We start from the raw sequence: 17660 nt of genomic DNA, 5'->3' as shown, positions 1-17660 counted from the left end.
GAAAGAAGATTTATTATATAAGGGTTTCTCTTTAGCCTGTTGCAAAGAAGATGTTTTTCTTTTGGTTTCCAGTAGGTGGTGTCTAGTTTTTTTGTATCCTTGCTTTGTTTTGATGTTACTCCCAATCTCTTTCTATGTGAATATCCAGTTTTCCTAGTACTATTCCTAGTACTATCCACCATGTTTTGATGTTACTCCCAGTCACTTTTTATGTGAATATCCAGTTTTCCCAGTACTATTTGTTGAAAAGACTATCCTTTTCCCATTTTCTATTCTTGGTTCCTTTGTCTAAAATAGTTAGCCATGTATTCATGGGTTTATTTCTGAGCCTCTGTTCTATTTTATTGGTTCATATATCTTGTTTTATGCCAGCACCACCATACTGTTATTATTACTATAACTTTGTAATATTGTTTGAAATTGGAAAGTGTGATACTCCAAGTTTGTTCTTCTTGATCAAGAGTGTTTTGGCCACTTACGGTCTTGTGGTTTTATATGAATTTTAGAAATTTTTTCTGTGAAAAATACCATTCGAATTTTGACAAGGATTGCAAATTACTTTGGATTGTGCAGATATTTTAACAATATTACTTCTTCCAACCCATGAACGTGGGATATCTTTATATTTATTTATGTTTTTCTCAATTTATTGTACCATTGTTTTATAGTTTTCAATGTACAGATCTTTTATCTTCTTGATTAAATTTATTCCTAAGTATGCTTTAATTCTTTTTGATGGTCATTTTTATTTTTAAACAGCAAATGATAGCTTGTTCTAATCTACTTTACACAAATATGTCTCTAACACTATAACTGGAAGTTTAATCATGACCAATAAGAAAAGAGCAAAATGAAGAACAGATCTATTAACTAAGATTTTGCTACAATTATAAGTCACATATATTTCCTTATTACTGATGCCAGAGTTTGAAAGTTGCCATAGATCAATCTGATCCTTGTAATTATTAGCATTTCCATTAGCAAAGAAAAATAAAATGCTTTTTGCAGCTCAATGACTTCTTACATGATCAATATCACCAAAGCTACAAGGGAAATCACATTTACAAACTAATAACTGAAATACTGATATAGATTCGTTAACTGATTTATATAAAACATTTTCTCTGATTTAGACGTGTTACATTTATGACCTGTGAATTTGTCAGCAAATTAATAACTAGAAACAAAATATAATGGAGGTATAATTATTGTTTTTTCTTTATCTTTGTTTTAATGTATTCATCTACTCATTTGCCCAGTAACTATATATGAAGCCTTCTCCTTAGATTTGGGTATTATTTGAAGGCATTGATTTTAAAAACTAAGAGTTTTTTCCTTCCTAGTAACTTAAATTATAGATAGAAATTCAAACTTGGACTCAGTTGTTATAGTCAGAATACTTCAGGGTCTAGGAAGATATCTTAAATTATTGAAGCAGGCCAGATAGTTAAAAATCAGAAGTAGTTTGAAAAGTTGTGGACCAGAAATTATAGATTTGCCTAACTGGATTCAAATTCAAATATTTTTAAAAGATTGTGCCACCTAAACGTGACAAGTTTTAGAATCAGATTAGACTCACAGGCTACTAATATAAGGCAATAGATAAAATCAGGCCCAAAAAATTGAGTACAGACAAAAAAAGCTAAGTGTTGTAAAAATTCAAAAAGAGAGAAAATGGAGACTTCTTCATATAGTAAAATTTAATCTGGATTTAAAAGATTTAGATGGAGAGAATTGGGTAAGCCTTATAGGCAAGAGAAAGTCTATCCATCTTGTCTCTTCCCTTAATATCTGACACTTTCTTTTAAACTTGTCTTCTTGGTAATTTATGAAAATAATATCCTCAGTGCAAATTAAAAACCAAAAAATTTGTTGTTATACATGATATTCAAAATAACTTTTACTCTATTCTCAAATTATATCCAATTTCTGACAAGAACTGTTTCCATTAAATAACTGAATTAATATTATTTTAATAGAAGTTGAATTTAGCATTTTAGAAAAAAACTAATTTGAATTAGAGAATTTGATCTTAAATTAACTCTCAATTGAACACTTTTTTTTTTTTTAAATTTAAGCAAGTAATATGAATGGTTAACTTTAAGGTGAAGTTGCAGTACCCTAATATTTTACTCTGATGTCCTGGTTTAACTTATCAAAATAGGTTGTTAAAATAACCTGTTATAAAAATAAGGTCTCAAATCATTGAGCATGATTTATATAAATACATAGCAGGATAAATGCCAAAGTTAGAGTTTAAAAGAAAAATAAAAATCATCTAATGTCATTCAAATTTTTTATTGATTACATTTTTTATCAGGAAAACAAACCAATAAAACACCACTTTCAAAGAAATTTGAGAGAGGGTGAAGTGGGTAAAGGAGATCAAATATATGGCAGCTGAAAGAAACTGGACTTTGGGTGGTAAACACACAATAGAATATACAGATGTCAAATTATAATGTTCACCTGAAAAATATATAATTGTATTAACCAATGTTACCCCAATAAACTTAATTAAAAAATAAAAAAAATAAAAGAAATTTGAATTTGAGAGGGCAGGGCAAATGAAACTAGGAAAAGATACATATTGGTAATAAACTTATTAGCATAGTTTTATTACTTCATTTGTTTGAACTGAATAGTCTAAATCTATAGTTAGAGCCAACCCAAACAAATGGGTAAAAATAAAAGAAACTAACATTTATTGAATGCCTAATATGAGCAAGATACTATTCTTATTACAATCCTGTGAGTTAGAAGTATTATTAATTCTAGTTTACAGATGAAAAAATTGAGTCTCGAAGAGGTATAATTACTTAGCTAAGATCACATAGCTCATAAGTGGCTAAAGTAGGATTCTAATATCTGGATAGTTCCACAGTCCATTTTCTTCCCTCTACATAATACCTCTTAGGTAGAAGTTGTTCATATGACATCATTTGAGTCTCCCCAACCTCCCTCAGCAGAATGCCTTAATGCTTGGAATTTTCATTATTTTGAGTGTCTTAGGGCAATGGGTATTTTAATTATGTTAAAGCCACGACATTAAATCAAGGTGGTGGGTACATCAGTACAAGCATTCTCACAAATTTAAATACAGAACTTCAAGGAAACAATACACAGAATAGTTATGTGTGGTTAAGAAGAATGCTATTCTCATGAGCCTAGTTGTTGGTCTCTAAGGACAATGGGAAAAGGACAGTCAGAAAAAGGTATCTTTAATGTCAAGGGAACATTAGACAGTCTATGTAAGGAATATTGAAGGAAAACTGATAATCACCTTCCATTTGTTTGTTTTTTAAATTAATATCTGTCTCTTCAATTAAGCTAACTATAAGCTGCTCAAGGGCAAGGACTATGTCTGTTTTTGTGTACTATTATAATCCCAATGCTTAGAACAGTGCAAAGGATATAATCTGATCAAGAAATAGTTGCTGAATGAATGAGTGAATGACCAATGTTATTACTGCATATGTATGTAATAAGCAGCCATATACCTACTAGAGAAATGTGAACTTATCAAATGCTCAATTGCACGCAGTCCTAAGCACTCTAGTTTTAATATGAAAGTATTTCCTCCTGCTCACAGACAGACCTTCATATTTATAACTGACTTACTACTCACTGAAATTCTGCCTTCAAATATATTCAGTAGGAATCATCAATACATATCCATGAAAAAAAAACTATAATATTTGCTTAAAATCAATTGGGTGTTACACTTTAGGCATATAACTTTCTGAAACTTTGTATTTATTATTCAGCTAGAAATATCCTGAACATTAAAATGTAGCACTTTGTTCTTGCCTGGTCATCTGGCACCTAATTCCCATTGGACATACACAAACTGCCAATGTGGTACAGTATAACAGAGCATAAGTGAATAAAGCAATAGAATGAAGGGTGAGTGCTAAAATTGGACTATTCTTCTGATTGGAGATAGTTTTCTGAGTATTAGTCATGGTCTTTTCTAAAGAATAAAGTTCCCCTTCAATAGATCCTGATGAAATACACATGTATTGATTTGTGAAATGTTCATTTGGTATTCTTAATTGAAAAAAAATTAAAAACATTGAAAACACATCATTTATCAGTACTCTGAAATATATTAAACCAAAAAAAAAAAAGAAAATTAAAGAAAAAGTCTGTATTTAATCTGGAGAAATCTCTGTAGATAAGTTTTTCATTATTGTTATTTAATATAAAGAAGAATTTTGATTTTACCAGCATTAGAGTTGAAATAAGTTTTTTTTTATTTTTTTAAATACTATTAGACTGATCTGTTATCTGATAACTTTCTGTCTCTTTCTAGAATTTTAATATACCTCCAAAATAATTTGTACAGCTTTATGATTTTACATTTGCTAAGAATTTGAGCAACTTGAGTTCCTTGCTTTGAACTTGAGCTACTTTTCCTAGTTTTTGATAGTATTCCATTATTTCTAGAAAGTATATTTTGGCTAGTCTAGATTCTTAAATTAGTATTTAATTACACAGCTTTCTAATTAGTTTGTTTCTTTGTCTGTAAAACATTGACAATTTATCAAATACTTTATGTGTTTGTTTACTGTGTGCCAGACACTGTTCTAAGTACTTTACAAATATTTACTTGATATTCATCATAATAGCTTTAAGAGATAGATACTATTAGTATCCCCACTTTACAGATAAAGAAGCAAAGACACAGAGAGATTAAGTGAGTGGTCCAAGTTCACACAGATAGTTAGAGATATTAAGGCAGTCTGGTTCCAAAATAGGAACTCTTAGCCACTCACTGCATTATGCTAGAAAACATCAAGCCTTGACTCATAAAATGGAAAGCATAAAATAAATGATAGCTAATATTATTATTGCTACATATTTTATCTTACATACGATATCTATATCGTAGCTAATATAATTTTCAATTTGGAGGTCTTAAGTAACAAGCCAGCCTTTGTAACTCTTGATTATAAAGAAAGACATTGAAGGTAGAATGTGAACCTTTTTTTGTTTTTTACCATAACTAGGGGAGTCAGAAATTGTTTCCCAAGAAAGGTGACAGTGGAGACGGGTCTTAAAGAATAAGAAGGCATAAGCCAAGCAGCATATTTTTATAGAGACATTATGTGTGTGTGTGTGTGTGTGTGTGTGTGTGTGTGTGAATTGATCTGAGAAACTAAGTACTTCAGTGTGACTGTAGTACAAGGTTCATTCATTCATTTACCAAATATTTATCAAGCACCTATTAGTTCTGAGCACTAAGCTAGGTACTTAAGGTAAGCAGTAAAAAATATGAAATCTATTCTCTCATGGAATACTCATTCTCAGTGGGAGTGACCAAAAATAAACAGTTGAAAAATACGTAAGAGTTCTGATGGAAAAGTATAGATTCACATTACAAAGTGTAACAGGGGAATTTGATCTAGTCTGAGGGGGTCAGAATAAAGGACCTTGAGTAAGTGATCTTTACAAAAAGATCTAAAGGATAAGTATGAGTTATCCAGGCAAATACTGTTTTGAGGTGGAAGTGAGTAGGAGAATGTGAGCTAGATAATCAAAAGCCTCATATTTCATGTTTAAAGAAGTTCGGTCTTTATTTTAAAGGTAGTAAGATGTCACTGAAGGATTTTAATTGGGGAAATGTCTGATTTGCATGTTAGAAATGTCATTTGGGTTATAACATGGAAAATGAATAAGAGATAAGGCAATAATGGAGTCAAAGAAAGCAGGTATGACTCCTAGATTCTTGATCTCCTTGTGATATAGTCTCTCATGTCAATAATTAACTACCTAGCTTCAGTTGAGTTTCTCTTCTACCACTTTTTAATCATTCATATATTTAAAGTCGAACATATTGAGGCATTTCCTCTCTTGAGAATTTGATAAATTATTTATAGAGGTTTCCTGTGAAAATCCATGAATGCTTAAAATTTGGCTGTCACTATTTCAGTGTGCTACCCAGAGACTTGAGGAAACTTTTGGACATTTTAAAATATGTATCTATAACGGAACCTTATGAATAGAGGGGGAAGTAAATATATGAAAAGATTTGAAAATGAAAATAAAAGGTGTAATGTTGAGCTCTATTTGTTCATATTTTAAACTTGATATGTTTTGTGTTATAAGATAATCAAGGTGAAAAGATTTATTTTCATATAGGAGTTGTTTAGAATATCCACTTCATGTTTCTGAACTCTAGATCCCTAACAAATATGGGAGGAAACAACACATTAAATTTTATTGAATGATATTGGAATGAGTAATATGTTTCAAATACAGTTTTCAAATGTCTCAATACTTTGGACCAAAACAATAAAAAAACTATCTAAAATTTCTTTATATCTAGATATAATTTTTAATTAATTATAACTGTTTGTTTGAATGGAGGAATTCTAGCACAGTTTCTTTCTTGTGAGAGTTGAATTTTCCTTGTGGAAAGTTTCAAGTATCCCTTTTTTTGGATCCAGTTAGTAAGGCACCTCTATCTGCCAATATTCTTTCATCTTGGGGTTAAATTTACACATTTGTCCTACCTTTAGAAATATATGCTGTGTTGTTTTGTTTTGTTTTGTTTTTCTGAATCAAAGAGTAATCTGTGCCTCACATCAGAAACAAAAAATATTTATATTTCTTTGTATGAAAAATTTCGACTTCTGTTTGTCAAACTCTTAACCTGATGTATATGTGAGAATTGAAAGTAAATGGAACAGGATTGCTCCATAGGCCCTACATTTCCAGAACTTACCTAATTTTATCTCAAAGATTTTTTTAGGTTTTCCTGCTGATTTGATATGGCTGACATCATTATAATTAAGGCACAACCCATAGTCACAATCTCCAAACCACATAGGAAAATCACAGATAGTAAATGAGATTGCATTTCCAAGATGGGATACAAATAGATAGGTTGAAACTGTTGAAACACTAAGTACTTTCCTACCAAGAGCTATGACCTTGAATTAAGGAAGAATTCAATTCCCCAGTATACTTTGAGCAGATGGTTACTACATTTCTTTGACTTCCATCAAGGCCTTGACTCTAGTGCCAAATTTGGTCAGGTCTTAACCAATATTTTGATGTAAAGTCTGGCTGAATATTTCTAGCTAAAATTTCTTCATAAGAGAAATAGGAAAGTTATCTCATGGTGTCAGATAAGACAAAGTATTCTTAACTCCAAAACCTACAAACAATAATTGTTCTCCATAGCTTTTGTGTCATTTCTTCCTAACCTAATTAGTGACATATATTTTAAGTACGGTATATATAGCTACACTGAGCAATAAGTTCCAAATTTAAAACAAACAAAAATGCTGGTTTGGGGTCTGAAAATTTGGGAATGCCTCAGAAAACACACAGATTTAACATGTATGCATGTTAACTTTTGATGATTTTGTTTTAATAACATCTAATAACGTATAAAAATAAGCAAAAGGCCTTCTTTCTTGGAAGTAAATTGGAAGTAGATGTACCCTGGACATTATAAGATTATATAAAAGAAGACTCTGAAGGGTGGAGTAAAGAAAGAAAACTAGCTAGAGCTTTCAAGACCTAACAAGTGAAAGGTTGATGAATTCTCTGGGTTTCTTTTAACTGCATATATCATATACTTGGAGCAGAAGATGCTACAAACCCAGAAATGACACTGGAAGCAAACCAAAAATAAAGAAGGAAGGAAGGAAGGAAGGAAGGAAGGAAGGAAGGAAGGAAGGAAGGAAGGAAGGAAGGCAGGCCAAACAAAATTTTGTTCTCTCCAGCCAAAGTACCAGGAAAAGGATAACCTAACAAGACAGAAAACTTTTATACTATAATTACTCTACTCCCACCAAACATTGCAGAAAATATTATAGTTCCACCCCCCACCCAGACCAAAAAAAGGCAATTGGAAAGACTAGAACTTCACCCTTAACAGGCTGTGTAGTAAAGCACCCCAATCACCTCACGTGAGTAGTTTCAGACAAGGCCAAGCGGAACTCTTGGATTTTCATTCTTGCCAGGCTCTAAAAAGACCTCCCCTTCCACAGTGTCAATGGAGATTACATGTGGAGCCTGGATCATTAGCCTCATTCAGCATTAACTAAGTACTCTTTTTCCTCACCACTGGGGTGATGTCAGCTGTAGCCTAATGGAGAGCCAGGACTTTCAGCACTTCCCAAAGAGAGATGAGGCGACCCATCATTCCTCCCCAGTGTCAATGGAGGCTAGTCTTGAAGCAGTAATGAGGCACTCTTACTGCTCACAGCTGGAGAGTTATTAGCAGAAGCCTAGTAGAGAGACAGAATTCCCATTTCCTCTTGACAGTTATAAAGAGTTCCGCCCATCTCATATGCAAATAGATGCCTAAAGGGAAACCTGAATTTCTACCTACTAATGAATCAGCATTTGAGTCAGTAGTAGTGAGTCTGTATTGCCCCTTCTTCTGTGGTAAAGATATCAGTGAAAGGCAGCTCAAACAAAAGTTTTGAATAAGATATGGAATCTTATAATACCCAAAATGTCAAGGTGTAAATAAAAAATCATTCATACCAAGAATGAGGAAACTCTTGCTTGAATGATAAAAGATATCAAAGACACCAACACCAAGATGACAGAGGTGTTAAAATTATCTCTCAAAGGTGTTAAAAGAGCCAACATACAAATGTTTTGACAAATCATTACAAACATGTTGGAAAACAAATGAAAGAATAGAAATAAAATAATTTCTTTACCAAAGAAATAGAAGATATAAAGAAGAATCAAATAGAAATTTTGAAGCTGAAAAATACAATAACTGAAATAGAAAGTTAAGTAGATGTACTCAATAATGGAATGAAAGGGATGACGGGAAAGATCAGTGAACTTGAAGATGGAACAATAGAAATTATCTATCCAGAATAATAGAGAGAAAATAAACTGAAAAACATAATAAAACAACAGAGACCTGTGAGGTTATTACAAAACATATAATATTCCTGTTAGTTGAGTTCTAGAAGGAGAAGAGAAACAGGGGAGATCTGAAAAATCTCCAAATTTGTCAAGATACAAACCTACAGATTCAAGAAGCTGAATGAACTGCACACAAGTAAACCTGAAGAAATTAACATCAAGATATATCATAATTAAGATTTCGAAAACTGAAAACAAAGGAAGTAATTTTGAGAGCAGCCAGAATAAAATGACAAGTCCCCTATAGAGGAAAAACAATTTGAATGACAAAGGATTTCTCATCAGAAACCATGTGGGCCAGAAGAAAGTCACAAAACATTTTTCAAGTAATGAAAGAAAACTGTAAACCCATATTTCTATATCTAGAGAAAATATCTTTCATTAATAAAGGAGAAATTAAGACATTCTCAGGTGAAGGAAAATGAAAAGAATTCGTTGCCAACAGACCCAACCTAAAAGAATATGTAAGAATATTTTTTCTAAGGAGGAAGGAAATGATATAAGTGATGTCGGAACATCAGAAAGGAAGAACAGAAGGATTAAAAGTATGGATAAATACAATCAACTCTCCTTCTCTTGAATTCCCTAAATTATGTATGATTGCTGAAGCAAAATGTATAGTGCTGTCTAATGTCATCAATATATATAGAGGAAAAAATGTTTTAATTGTATTATAAACATGTAGAAGAGAGGTAAAAGAGGAAATGTTTCTATTCTGGTAAAATGTAGTAACTTATGTATATATAATGTTAGGATATTTTTATTTTTAAATTCTATTATGGGGTGCATAAGGCTGTAAAACTCATTATATAATGCAGTGTATAAATTAGACTTTGTGATATTGTATCAATAATACATAGAATATATAGTTCTTTTACACTAAGAGGCTGCAAGCTTTATATTTTCATTTGTTACAAACAAGTTATGATTGGAATGGTATATGATACTCTATTTTTATTCTATTTCTATATTGTAGGTAATGTGTTTTTATATTGGAAAGTCCTAAAGCCACAATCTCTCCTCTTGTACTTACTACGGATAAATTCATTGAAGAAAGAATGTAATGTTTTTTTAGATTTTTTTATCATCTGTTGTCTTATGTTAGACTTACAAATCTGTCAAGGAGACAGATGCATTGTAAAAACACTGTTCCGGAGATTTTAGTATTTTATATTATGAATCTACTGCTTTGGAATAAATATTGTCTTCTCGCTTTGTCTATTAAGATGCATATACCTTTGGATGTCTATATAATACAGGGAGTCCATAATACCTTAACTTGGATAATGTCGTTAATTGCTTTTTTTTTTCCCTGACAAAACAGACTTTGGCAAAATAAGAAGCCAGAGTAAAATTTTAGAAAAGTAGGAGTGTCAGTGGGATACCATCGATATTGAAATATGGAGAAGGATGTAAGTAAGGAATACAGGCATGAGTGAGAAACATTATATAATTAATGTATTTCATGGTTGAGAAGGGTGTAGTTATTTTTCTGAATTTTTATTAAGATATAATTGATATAAAATTGTGTAAGTTTAAGGTGTACTGCATGTTGATTTCATGTATATATATATATATATTGGAATGTGATTATTATACCATTAGGTAACACTTCCATCATACATGGTAATTTTCAATTCTTCTTTGTGTGGTAACAATCACATAATCATATAAAGAAATGTAGGAAAAGCATTGGACAAGATACAACACCATTTATGATTAAAACACTTAATAAAATGGTCATAGAAAGTACCTCATAATAAAGGCCATATATGACAAAGCCTCAGCTAATATCATACTTAATGGTGAAAAGTGAAAACTTCCTCTAAGATCAGGAATGAGACAAGAATGCCCTCTCTCAGTAATGTTATTTGACATGGTTTTGAAAGTACTCACCAGAGCAGTCAAGCAAGAAAAAGAAATAAATGCATCCAAATTAAGAATGAAGAAGTCAAATTGTCACTTTTTGCAGATGACATGATTCTTTATATAGAAAACCCTAAAGATTAAAAAAAAAAAAACTATTCAAAACGATAAACAAAAAAGTAAAATTACAGGACATAAAAATCAATGTACAAAAATCCATTGCATTCCTATATAACTAACAATGAAATTTCAGAAAAAGAAGTGAAAAAAAATTCCTTTAGCAATTACGACAAAAATAATAAAATTCCTAGGGATAAACTTAACAAAACATGTGAAGGCCCTGTACACTGAAAACTATAAGACATTAGAAGAAATTGAAGAAGACATAAAGAAATGGAAAGATATTACATGTTCATGAATTGGAAGAATCAACATACTTAAAAATGGGCATATTACCCAAAGCAATAAGCAGATTTAATGCAACCCCCATCAAAACCCCAATGGCGTTTTTTAAAGAACTAGAACAAAAAATCAACTATATATGGAATCATGAAAGACCCCAAAGAGCCAAAGCAATTCTGAGAAAAAAGAACAAGGCCAGAGGTATCACTCTGCTCGACTTTGAATTATACTACAAAGCAACAATAAACAAAGCGGCATGGTATTTGTGGAAAAAACAGAAACACAAACCAATGGAACAGAGTTAAAAGTCAAGAAATAAAACTTCCATATATATGGGCAAATAATTTTTAGCACAGAAGCCAAAAACATACAATAGAGAAAGGAAAGTCTCTTCAATAAATGGCGCTCGGAACATTGTAAAGCCACATGCAAACAAGTGAAACTAGACTGCTGTCACCATACACCAAAATTAACTGATAATGGATCAAAGAGCTAAATGTAAAACCTGAAACAATAAACTGCATAGAAGAAAACATAGGTACTAAACTCATGGACCTTGGATTTAGAGAGGATTTTATGAATTTGACCTAAAGGCAAAGGAAGTCAAAGCAAAGATAAATAAATAGGACTGTATCAAACTAAAAAGCTTCTGCACAGCAAAGAAACCATCAGCAAGACAAAGAGGCAACCATCTGAATGGGAGAATATATTTGCAAACAATGCCTATGATAAGGGGCTAATATCCAAAATATACAAAGAACTCATACAACTCAAAAACAACAACAAAATACAATACAATCAAAAAAATGGGCAGAGGACGTGAACAGACTCTTCTGCCAAGAAGACATACGAATGGCCAACAGACATATGAAAGGATGCTCAACATTGCTAGCTATTAGGAAAATGCAAATCAAAACCACAATGAGATAGATACCATCTCACTCCTGATAGAATAGCTATAATCAACAGAACAAGTAATAATAAGTGTTGGAGAGGATGTAAAGAATAAGAAACCCTCATACACTGCTCGTGGGACTGCAAATCGGTATAGCCACTATGGAAGACAGTATGGAGATTCCTCAAAAAGCTAAGAATTGATCTACCATAAGATCCAGTAATCCCTCTACTGGGTATTTACCCCAAAGACTTAAAAACTCTTATTGGAAAAGATGTTTGCATACCAATGTTCATAGCAGCATTATTTACAGTAGCCAGGACATGGAAACAACCAAAGTGTCCTACAGCAGTCGATTGGATAAAGAAGCTGATACATATATACAATGGAATATTACCCAGCCATAAGAAGAGAAGAAATACTGTCTTTTGTGACAATACGAATGGACTTTGAGATAATCATGCTAAGTGAAATAAGCCAGACAGAAAAAGTTGAAAACCACATGATATCACTTATATGTGGGATATAAACCTAAAAGCAGCAAACAAACAGGACAAACAAGCAGAGACTCATGGACATGGACAATAGACTAGTGGTTACCAGAGAGGAGGGTAGAAGGAGAAGGTAGATGGGGTGAAAAGGGTCAAATGTGTGATGACAGAAATCTAACTGTGGGCTGTGAACACACAATGCAATATACATATGCCTTCCTGTTGAATTGTACACTTGAAACTTACTGGATTTCATTAACCAATGTCGCTATAATAAAATTTTTAAAAACATTTTTTAAATTAAAAAAAAAATGGCATTTGCAGCTGCCAACTGCCACTCCTGTAGCCTCTGTCCCACTCAGCTGCTCCAGACTGGGCAGCCTGGGGTCCCCAACCCATCCACCTCCTTCCGTTGCAGAGTGATTTCTTATTTCTTTTCCTAGTTGTAGGGTTTGTTCATCTTGATTTCAGGTGACTTTCCTTGCTGTTGGCTCCATGTTTCTGTCACAACTTTGATTTGGTCACAAGAGGGATGAACAAAGCCTCTATCATCTATGCCATTTTTTTCTGTCTGTTTGAATTTTATTTAGATTCCACGTAAGAGCCACTCCATGCAAATTTTGTCTTTTGATACCTGGCTTATTTTACGTAACATAATGTTCTCAAGATTTATACATGTAGTTGCAAATTACAGGATTTCCTTCTTTCATAGATTCTAATATTTTGTGTATCTGTGTGTGTGTGTGTGTGTCTATATATATATATACAGATGTTACCTTCCTTATACATTCATCCTTTGATAGATAGAAACTGATATTGTTTCCATATCTTATCTATTGTGAATAATGTTGCAGCGAACATGGGAGTAAATATATCTTTTTGATATCCTGTTTTTGTTTTCTTTGAATGTACTCAGAAATGGACTCATTTGATCATATGATAATTATTTTATACATATATGATGTATTATTGAATTGTATACTTGAAACCTATGTAATTTAATTAACCAGCATCTCTCCTATAAATTTAATTTAAAAATAAAAATAAATAAAAAGAGAAAAACAATAATTTTTTGAAGAACTCCAAATCTTTTCCATAGTGTTTGAACCAATTTACAATCCCACTAACCATGCTAATTTTTTGAAGAACTCCAAATCTTTTCCATAGTGTTTGAACCAATTTACAATCCCACTAACCATTCTCCACATCTTCGCCAACACTTGTTTGTTGATTTATTGATGATAGCCATTCTGACAGGTATAAGGTGACATCTCATTGTGGTTTTAATTTGCACTTCCCATAGCTTTGCCCACTTTGGTACTTTCACTTTGCAGAGAGTTATTGCCAAACTCTTCATACTTCTGTTGTTAACATTTGCTTGTGTTTTCTTCCTCTTTCTATGCCTCATCAATGTATTTTGTACTCTGGTGCTGAGTTAATCTTCTCAAATCATAAGTGTAATGTCATTGCTTCTCAACCTTCAAAGTGTTCCTAATTGTCAACAGAGTCAAAATTCTTTAGAATGACTTTTAAGGATTTCCACAATTGTCAACTTAACTTTTCAGACCTCTTTCCCACATCTGGCTTCCACTCATCTTTTGCTAGTGCCGATTTAACACTATATGCTCTGTGCTTTGTCACTTCTGTGACTTTCCTCGTGCTTTGTGCTTGGTATGCTAATTCTCTCTCATTTAAGTCTATTCAGATTCTACTCATTTTTAATTTCCAGCTTAAATATCACCTCTTACATTAAACATACACAAAATATACCTACCAAGTAACCATCTGTTCTTGCTTTCCCTGCTGCACCTCTCTGTAGCTTCTTTATGATATTTATTATTTCTAGTAATATATCAGTTCTTCCAATAAACCTGTATGATAGCAAATGTATGGTAGGTCCATGCTTGATTTATCTTGGTGTGTATTTGCAGCATCCAGCACAATGATTTTCATATCTGTAGTGTAAGTAATATGTTGTAGAAGGAAGGATTAGTGGCTCCCTAATACCTATATATTCTACAAAATATCAAGCCTTAATGTCTTGAACTTACATTCAATGTCATCCTCTTGTCCTGTAGCCTTTCTTGTTACTAACCAATAATACAGAAGAACCAACAGAAAGGGATGAAGAGATAAGTCGCAAAACTATATTATGTTAATAAGTTAAGCCTGATTTTATACATTTTATAAACTTATTCTATAATCTACAAAGAGCTCTATCAGAGGTACTACAGGATTTATAACACATGGAGGAAAAAATAGAAAATTTACCAATTATTACTGCTTAACTTTTCTTCTCCAAAAAAAAAAAAAAACCTATTTGTTTGCTTTAAGTGGTTCTATCTTTAGATCATAATTGCCATATTGAGTAGATTATTAATTAGGTGATCACAAACATTACATTTCATTTTAGGGAGTCAAATTCAATCAGCACATATACCAGCATTTGTAATAAAGTCATAATATGAAATATTTAGGATAACGATCTCATAATTTTGAACAATGGAATCAACACAACTGCAATACATAACTGGTAATTACATTTTTATACTTCTGGAAATGATATATCTTTTGTCTTTAGCTACTCATATTCTAATATCATTATATAATTGAAAGTATGCCATACATTATCAGTAGGAGAGGTTACTTGTGTATCAGTCTTAAATTCTTAAGAGTACATCTGAGAAATACGGAACCAAATAACTGTCCCAGAAAGCATGAACATCTGTGGCATGGTACAAATGAACAACTCCTATAAGTATGTTGAACTAATGCGTGTGACATCAGTCCACCAATATAGCATCTATGAACTCTAACTACTGCATTATACTTCTCATTTGGAATTGCCTCATTTGAGTGGAAAAGGCTTTTTTTTTCATTTATATTTTGAAAAACATAGTCATCTGAGCCTTAAAAAAAAAATAACATATGGTATGTCATACTTGCTATTTGCTATCCATTAATTATATCAAAATATAAAGCTGCTCTTAGAAAGTAACTAGAATGGAAAGTCTAATTTTGTGGATGACAATTATTTATTTAATTATTATAACAACCCATCAAAACAAATGTAAATGAAATTACCTGGAAAAAGTAAAAGTTATACAGAATAATATCAGACAAATCATGAGTCACATAGCCTATTATATGCTTGAACGGAATATAGCAACAAAAACCGAATGCTTTATGTCACTAAGTGTTTTAAACCTATTATTCCCAATAATAAATGAATTATTTAACTCAATAAAATACTAGTAGTCAATCAAACTACCATAGAGCAGAATTGTCTCAAACACATTATTATTTAACAATAATTTGGTACTTCATGGTTAATAATAATAATGGGTACATATTAAGTTCTTTGTTATTTACCAAACATTGTATTAAACAGTTATATTCATTATCTCATGCAATCTTCATCAACTCTTTTATCCCCATTTTATAGAAAAGGAAACAGAGGTATAAAGAGAGTAAGTGACTTACCAAAGTTCATACAATAATAAGTAGCAGAGTCCAGAGTTAAACCCAGGTCAGTCTAATTTGAAAGCCCATGCTCTTAATCATAACTCCTTTATAAATAAAATGGGACAGAGCTGGAAGATAGCCCAAGGTGAAACTGCAATGTGAATTTTTTTATCAGTTCTTCCTACTCTAATGGATTTCTTACATTTTAAAAATTTAATTTCCAACTTGAATATTAGGATACTTCTCTTTAATTTTTATAGAGAATAAATATGTTTTATATTAAACAAATATCTATTTCAATTTATAAACTTGTACTTCACAATCTCAAATACTAAATAGCACTCCAATTATTAAGATAAATCTTGCTCAGAGAGCATTTGTCACCTATTATAAATTCATTTTTTCCTCTGGAGTATCCTTTCCAATACATTTTGTAAAAGTGCAACATGATTCACTATGAAGGGTTGAAAAAATTGTATTGCTGATGGAAACTTGAGAACTGTTAGTTCAATGGGTTATATTTGCTTAATAAAATCTTACTCATTTTATATAGAACTTAGAGTTCAATCATATTGTCATACATAACAAGAGAAAATAATTATATCTATATGAAGAATATGAAAAAATTATACCAAGAGAAAGTAACTATCTCAATGTAATGTTTATTCTTCTTTGGAGTGTAACTTAAAAAAATTACTTACATTTTTAGATCTGATAACTTTTTTTTTTAGACAAGACAACCCTTGATTGAGGACATTATCAGCTTACAGTCCCTTATTTTTTACGCTTACAGTACCTGGTCTTCCTAGGTGGTCTCCCATCCAAGTACTAACCAGGCCTGCTTAGCTTTCAAGATCAGACGGGATGTGGATTGTTCAGGGTGGCATGACTGTAGACTTACATCTGTGATCATTTTAAGTAGTACTAATCCCCCATATATTTTAGAATAGTTTAACAAAATATGTGTGAATAAAAAAGAGTTTAATAGGGATGATGACAACAGTGTCAAGATATTTCATAGAGAGCATCACTGATGAACGTCTGCATGATTTTAATTATGCTCAAGTTGCCCTTTTATGTTCAGGACATTGCCACTGACTCGAAGAAGACTTATTTCTATGAGGTCATGTCCCACAGAGGAGGGAAGTCCTAGAATCACCTCAGATGATGAGATATATTAAGCCAATTATGGGAAACAAGAGGGAGAGAGAGAGAAAAAGTGCAAGCATGCTTGAGTGAGCAAGCAAGGCAGAGGAGGAAGAGGGAGTGAGAGAGACAGTGAGAAGGGGGAGAGAGAGGGAGAGTCATTGGTTAACCATTAATGGGGATCTTTAATCTTCTTGAAGAGTAACTTTTTCTGGAAATGTATAGGTGTCTATTTCAATCTGTTGAGCAAGCATAATGTTAGCTAAGGCTTGATTTACGGGTTTACATAATTCAGAGAAGCAACAGGTACAACATTTAAAGATTATAAAAAATAATCTAAGAAAGAGACAAAAGTAGAATTACTACACCAACTTGTAATATTTTTTCTAAATAACAAACTTATCCACGTTGGCAACCAACTAAAAAGGTCACTGCGAGCAGTTAGGTATCTAAAAAGAGGTATATTCTATGGAAACAAAAGAAAAACA

This window comes from Pteropus medius, unplaced genomic scaffold (assembly GCF_902729225.1).
Source record: "Pteropus medius unplaced genomic scaffold, Ma_sr-lr_union100, whole genome shotgun sequence".
In the NCBI taxonomy this organism is placed as follows: Eukaryota; Metazoa; Chordata; class Mammalia; order Chiroptera; family Pteropodidae; genus Pteropus; species Pteropus medius.
This window is presented reverse-complemented; position numbering follows the sequence as displayed.